Genomic DNA, 7,500 nt, shown 5'->3' on the forward strand with positions numbered 1-7,500 from the left:
ACAAACTCATACACACACACACGTGTACCGCAAAAGTTCATACATACGTCTATATATGCACAAGCACAAGAAAAACCATGGTTAAAAGTAACAGAAAAAACATAAGGAAGTATACAAAGCATAAAAACCACGTTCATATACGGACATGCCCTTATGCACTCATACACACACACGCCCATATATGTACATACCCGCACATGTTTATATACGCATACACACACACGCATATACAAAAAATGAATATATATATATATATATGTTACCACTTTAACCGCCGAAAAATCCCAAATTTTATGTAATTTGCTTTGCGGGAAGGATTGTTTTAACGAAGTCGCATCTTGTCTCAACCTTCCAAAATGGAGAGTAGATAAAACAGGGGACAACTTATGAAGGGATTGTTATTTATGTTGTCTGTCTCGTTTCTCTATTTGTTTCTTTCGTTGTCCGAAAAAAAGTTCGTTTTCCATGTTTTTGTTTTCTTATGTTCTCGTTTTTCATTTTGTTCACGTTCTTTTTGATGTCCTGTACCTATATATGAATGTACTTATACATATATACGTAGGTATGTACATATATGTATGCATATATGCATATATATATATATTATTTATATTATATAAATATATATATCTATATATATAAAACTCAACTTGTGTGTCTGTGTGTGTGTATCTGTATGTGTGTCTGTGTGTTTAACTTCCCGGCACATCTCCTCCTAGCCAACAAATCGTAGAACCACCAAAAATGGGTCACTTAAAGTTTAGGCGAATGAAAATTGAACTGCGCTATTTCTGTTCCGAAATTCATCTCGCAAGTGCAAAAATCGATAATGTGTTTGTTTAGGCCTTATCCCATGCATTGACTAGTGAACTTTACACAGTCAGCTGTTTGACGTAAACTGTGTTCACCACGCGTGCAAGCATGCGTAAATTGCATGAAAAATAAAAAATCAAGATATAAAAACGAATCGCCGTAAACATTGTAGAAATTCGGCAAAGAAATGAATTTTCGGGATGTAGCCTGGAGGGTTTTTTCGTATTAATCGTTTGGACTTTTTGAACACATACCAATTGTTTTTATAACATTTTTAACCCTTTGAATTAAATGTGACCATTTTGCGTTGAGTCTGCAGTATGAATCACTTTAACCAAATTTTAGCAGGCCGGATTTTTGATCATCGCGATACATCGCCAGCGACTCCCTGAAACTCTCCCCTGAAATCCCAGTTGAGAAATACTGATCTAAAAGAATAATTCAACAATGCAATTATTTGATCAACAAAAATTTATGAAACGCTTCTACGTACTTCCTATTGAGGAAATGGAACACATAAGCGCAAAAATAGAGGGCATTAAATGCTTGATTTTAAAACCAAAATAATTGAATTTTGATTGAACTTCATCCAAGTTTAGCTTAATTCGCGCGTGAATAGAACGCACGAGCGCGTGAATAGAACGCACGAGCGCATGAGCCGGGCAATACTGCTTGTATATATATATATATATATATATATATATATATATATATATATATATATATATGTAATTGTGCTATAACACACACACACATATATATATATATATATATATATGTATATATATATATGTGCGTGTGTGTGTATGTGTGTGTGTGTGTGTGTGTGTATGTATATGTGTGTTATAGCACATTTACAAAATTAAAGTTAACATAAAAAGCAATATTGTAGCAAAAATAAAAATTGGAAACGGAAATGTTAGCTAAGTGGACAGTTCTCCATGGAATACACAATAGAAACCGAACCGTCATTATGAAGTAAATCTTATTGTCTATATATGTTCGAAAATGTAATAGAGAAGTAACACATACCAGTGTGTCTACGGTCAGAACATTTAAAACTAGGAGAGGAATCAATAGAAAGCTAAAGGGCCGTGGACGTGATGTTTGCTAGATTTCTCCTGTGCAATTGTATCAAGCCATATCAACTTTCCAGTTTAGCCATTCTCTATGACGAACGATTAATGGTTCAGGTTTCCCTCTGAGTATAAAGGAATAATGTGAAGGCGTATGGTCCGGTCTGGTGGTTAGGGTATTGCTCTCACGGTCACTAGATCTTGTGTTCGATTCCTGTATCGAGTACTGCGTTGTGTTCTTGAGCAAAACTCTTCATATCACGTTGTTTCGGTCTACTTGGCTCGTAAACGGGCAACCCTGCGACGGACCGACTTTCCCGATCAAGGGTAATGTTGGCGCGCTCATCTAGCCAGCGGGATGGCTTCGTTCGAAAGCTAAAACGATGCAAGGTACATTGTGACCAGCGATATATATTGTGACCAGCGGCATCCAGCAGTCTGGTCGACACTGTGATAGCGTGAATATATAACCATACGACGGTGATGAATACGAAAATAGAATCATACAAAAATGTAGAGTTTGGACATTATTTGTAGTTCTAATGTGGAACAGATTTAAAGGTAAAAGGGCAGACTATTGAGGAGTGGGAAACACGTCGTATAATCTTGAATTATTGGTTTATGTTCCTTTTCATCCTCAGTTCAAATCCAGTCCACGTCATGTTATTTATAGTTAGAGAAAGAAGGAAAATTATAAACACCGCACGCACACTGATGTGAAAAAATATATATAAAAAATCAAAAATCAAAAATTAAAAATTTATGTAAGTTAAAACATGGGAAAGCTTGGGGAGAAACAGTAGAAATATGGATTCTAGCCGTGATCTTGTATGGTGGGGTGGGGGGGACCCAAAACCGTGACTGAAAGAAATAAAAAATAAGAACACACACACACACACGTATATATATATATATATACACACACATATGTGTTCGTGTGTGTGTGTTAGAAATAAATACTCCACAAATATATTATCAGGATTTATGTGTAATGTATCTATACGTGGTCGATGGGCTTACTAAAAACAGCAGCCAATTCTCCTTCATAATAAATCATACTCTCTTAAATATCGACAGAAACAATAAACAATGTCTCGCTTAACCATAAAACGGTGGTGACTCCAATGACTTCCAACTTAAGAGGTTTTCTCGGTCAGCTTTGAACCGTTGTTTAAACAACAACAATAACGACAGCATGAACAGTAACAACGACGACGAACAACTTTTAATACGTCTCATAAATCATATGAATCTAACCTCCATACAACAATGTAGAGTATTTGTAAGAATTCAGACAACGCAAAATCAATATCCTTATGACACCGAGAAGAAAAGCAATTTTAGCACCAAAACTGACAAATTCTGCTCCAGCGTTTCACACCGTATTGTAACTCGAAGACAGCAGTGATGTGTTTACAATGTCTTTTGCATACACACATTAATAATGGATTTCAAAAATCACGATTCTATATACTATTCACAATAGTTTCTGAGCTGAGTAATTGGTGCCAGCATGCTGTAGACTGGAATAATAACTTTTGCAAAAACAATATTAGAATGGAAAGTCTAAGACATTTCATAGTCGATGAGATTGGTGAGAAGGCCGTGGACGATTGACGAATAATGTTAATCGAATAACATTAACGATCATTTTGTCACAAAAAGGACATTCATAAGCGTACATTCATAGACATCCATCTAAGCGGACGAAGATGCAGAGTCGCAAATACGAGATCGAAATACAGACAAATGTCTACATCAACCCTCAACAATTACTAATTATCCACAAAGCTTAAACGAAAACCAGAATCTCGTTCTGTTCCCATGTATGCAATGATGCACCTACTACACACAAATACAAACACATTGTTTGCTAAGAGGTGAATCACAAGTACCTCCTGACCTCTTGCATTGTTAGTGCTTCAATCACGTTCCACGTCTGCTCAGCTACTTTGAACCCACATCGTCTAAGCTTATGCAACCCATATACATCTCTTTTTACATTGTCTCAAAACAATGGCAACAGTCACTATGAAAGGGAGCCTCATTCAAACAGGGAAAATTAATCCGCTTAACCTTATTGATTACTAAATTTCTCAAAACATTATACAACATTCTTTCTGGAATGGTAACAATTGTTATTATTATCTAAGTTTAACATAATATCTAACAAGTTACCTACAGTAAACTTAGAATCAAATGCAGTCCATAAGTATATTTCTCAAAATATCTCTTTAACAATTTTTCCAAATATATTTCATTTGTAAATCGTCGTGTAAAGCGAGATGCAGGACGATAGCATTCTTTTCCTTTATTCTTTTGTTTCAGTCATTTGACTGTGGCCATGCTGGAGCACCGCCTTTAGTCGAACAAATCGACCCCAAAACTTATTCTTTGTAAGCCTAGTAACTATTCTATCAGCCTCTTTTGCTCACACGCACACACACATACACAAAGGTATATATACGATGGGCTTCTTTCAGTTTCCGTTAAAGAAATCCACTTACAAGGCTTTGGTCGGCCCGAGGCTATAGCAGAAGACACTTTCCCAAGGTGCCACGCAGTGGGACTGAACCGAGAACAATGTGGTTGGGAAGCAAGCTTCTTACCACACAGCCAGCCATGCACCTATATTTGTTTACATGTTTATTTTTAAATCTCTCCAACAGATTCTTAGGTGAATATGCAAATTGCAATTGTATTTTGTCTGAAACGATAAGCTGCCCTCCAATGGCGGACAGCAGCAGCGATTAACATATTCAGCTTCGAATCTGTCGAAACCTATTAACAATGCATATTTATGTCCTTATATCTACATTGTTACCGCTAAAATTTCGCAAAAATATTACAGCCATTGTCTCTGCATAATCTTCCACACAAAGATATAATACTCGAAAATGGTATAAACTATAATTTCCACCAATTCCACCTCAATTAGCTCCATTTCAGGTCCACTCGCAGACAACCATCACCGCCTTCCGCTTTTCTCGTTAACTCATAATTACTTATCAAAGAGAACAATGGATGTTCTTTACATGCAAAATAAACTTGTAGTGGCTACGAAATTACTGAAAAACAGTGGGAATGTACGGATGACGGTGTTGGTAAGAGATGGATTAAATTCAGTTAAATGGAATTGTGTACAGGTGTTGTTTATTAATAATTACACATGAATCACTTTATTGCGAAGCAGTATCGCTTACTAATGGAAGAAAATAGCTTTCTTTGTCGAAGGATGAGACGACCAGAGATATCCGTGACCACCCAAGTCTCAATGTCATTTTGAAAGGAGAATTGGTTAAACAGTGTCACCCCTCTTTCTCTTTCTATCTGTCGACTTATATATTTCCCTCTTTGTCTGTCATTTATTTATTTCCATCTCTGTTTCTATATATATATTATCATCATCATCATCATCATCATCATCATCATCGTTTAACGTCGGCTTTCCACGCTAGCATGGGTTGGACGATTGGACTGAGGGCTGGCGAACCAGATGGCTGCACCAGGCTTCAATCTTGATCTGGCAGAGTTTCTACAGCTGGATGCCCTTCCTAACGCCAACTACTCCATCTTTGTCTTTCTTCAGGGCTCTCTCTCTATCTCTCTCTCTTTCTCTCTCTCTCTCTCTCTCTCTCTCTCTCTCTCTCTCTCTCTCTCTCTCTCTCTCTCTCTCTCTCTCTCTCTTCTCTCTCTCTCTCTTTCTCTCTCTCTCTCTCTCTCTCTCTTTCTCTCTCTCTCACTTCTATGTTTTCTCTTGTCAAAGAAAATATTTCTCAGCATTCGCTATTTTACTTTCGTCAGGTCGACCGACCCTCCATGTTTGTTTTCGTTCGGTTTCCTTGTATGTTCCCACTGTCCTATTTTTGTTACCAACTTTGACCCTCCATAAATACCAAATTTTATTTTGGTACGTATGGGAGCAACTGTCTTCGAAGACTTATATTGTCGTTTAGTGCTCGAAATGAGGAGTAGATAGACAGCCGACAGCTGATGAAGGGTCGTTCTTTATGTTACTTGTCCTGTTTTCCATTTGTTTCTCTCGTTGTTTACGCATTCAACACATTTGCTTTCGTATTTCCTGTTGTTTACGGTTTGCGACGTACTGTTACCCATATGAGTGTTTTACAATAAGTACCTAAAGCAATTTTACTATTTGGGTCGTATCCTGCACTCTAGCCCATCCCGAGGCCGAGGCCTCGTTTCCTATTTCACCGGGTACTCGAACGGAGGTTTGAAAAACCACTGCTGATCCCAAATTTTGGTTACGAGTTGTGATTCACAGGGCCTGTAGTAAGCGATACTGTTCCACAATAAAGTGATTCAAGTGTAATTATTAATAAACAACAGATGTACACAATTCCATATGATAAAATTTAATTCATCTATTATGTGAGTTTTGTTTTGGAGACGGCTTGTACTTACAGTGGTGTTGCGGCATCAATTTGGTCTTATTTGCATCACAGGCACCTATTCCTTTATTTGTTTCAGTCATTTGACGGCGGCCATGCTGGAGGACCGCCTCTAGTCGAACAAATGAACCCCAGGACTTATTCTTTGTAAGCCTAGTACTTATTCTGAACCGCTAAGTTACGGGGACGTAAACACACCATCATCGGTTGTGAAGCGAAACACTAACATACACACACACAGACACGTACACACACACATACACACACACACACGTACACACACACACACACACACACACACACACATATATATATGTACTACAGGCTTCTTTCAGTTTCCGTCTACCAAATCCACTCACAAGGCTTTGGTCGGGCCAAGGTTATAGTAGAAGACACTTGCCCACGGTGCCACACAGTGGGACTGAACCCGGAACCGTGTGGTTTGTAAGCAAGCTACTAACTACACAGCCACTCCTGGGCCTATATATATATTTTTTTTCTTCAGTCACTGGACCGTAGCGATACTGGGTCAAACAACTTTGCCCCTAGTACTTACTTTTCTTTTATGTTTGTTACTTATTCTATGAACCTCTCATGCCGAACCGCTATGTTACATCAGTGTCAAACGCCGGGGTTGGGACAAACACAAACGCAAAGACAAACGGGCACGTGCATGGTGCCGCTAATATATTTGTCGTCTAAAGTACGCAAAATTGAAAATAACACTGACATCTCATTTCAACAGATATATTTACGGAAATTGCATAAAAATATCTTGAAGTAATAAAGCGTAAATTTATTTTTTAAAAATCGCCATTGGCTTCAACCATGGCCTCCAAACAATTTCGGAATCTTCTGCAATTATTCTGGACGGTCGCTTTTTTTAAGTTGGGGAATGCTGCCATAATTCTTGCCTTCAGTTCACCTTTGGTGTTACAAGGAGTTTTGTTTGCCTCTCGCTCAACTGCGGCTCACACTTAATAATCAAGGGGGTTGCAGTCTGGGTAGTTAGGTGGCCAGATGGTAGGGCTGATGTATCCGCAGAAATTGTCTGACAGCCATGACTGGATTTTCCTGCCTGAGTGGCACGCTGCAGAGTCATGTTGACAGACATAGGGTTTTCCAGCACTTTTGACACTTCCAGGCACTTGAAGTAGGCCTCTGTGTTGAGTCTGAGGCTGTGTGGGAAGATGAATGGT

General features: G+C 38.3%; 1 protein-coding gene across 1 annotated transcript in view; it reads left to right on the top strand.

The window, feature by feature from the left end:
• Positions 1–7,500, top strand: part of LOC115218578 (glycine receptor subunit alphaZ1) — a 208,054-nt gene that overhangs the window by 120,838 nt on the left and 79,716 nt on the right. The gene's annotated exons all lie outside the window — the stretch shown is intronic.

Source organism: Octopus sinensis, linkage group LG13, assembly GCF_006345805.1.
Source record: "Octopus sinensis linkage group LG13, ASM634580v1, whole genome shotgun sequence".
NCBI classification, from domain to species: Eukaryota; Metazoa; Mollusca; class Cephalopoda; order Octopoda; family Octopodidae; genus Octopus; species Octopus sinensis.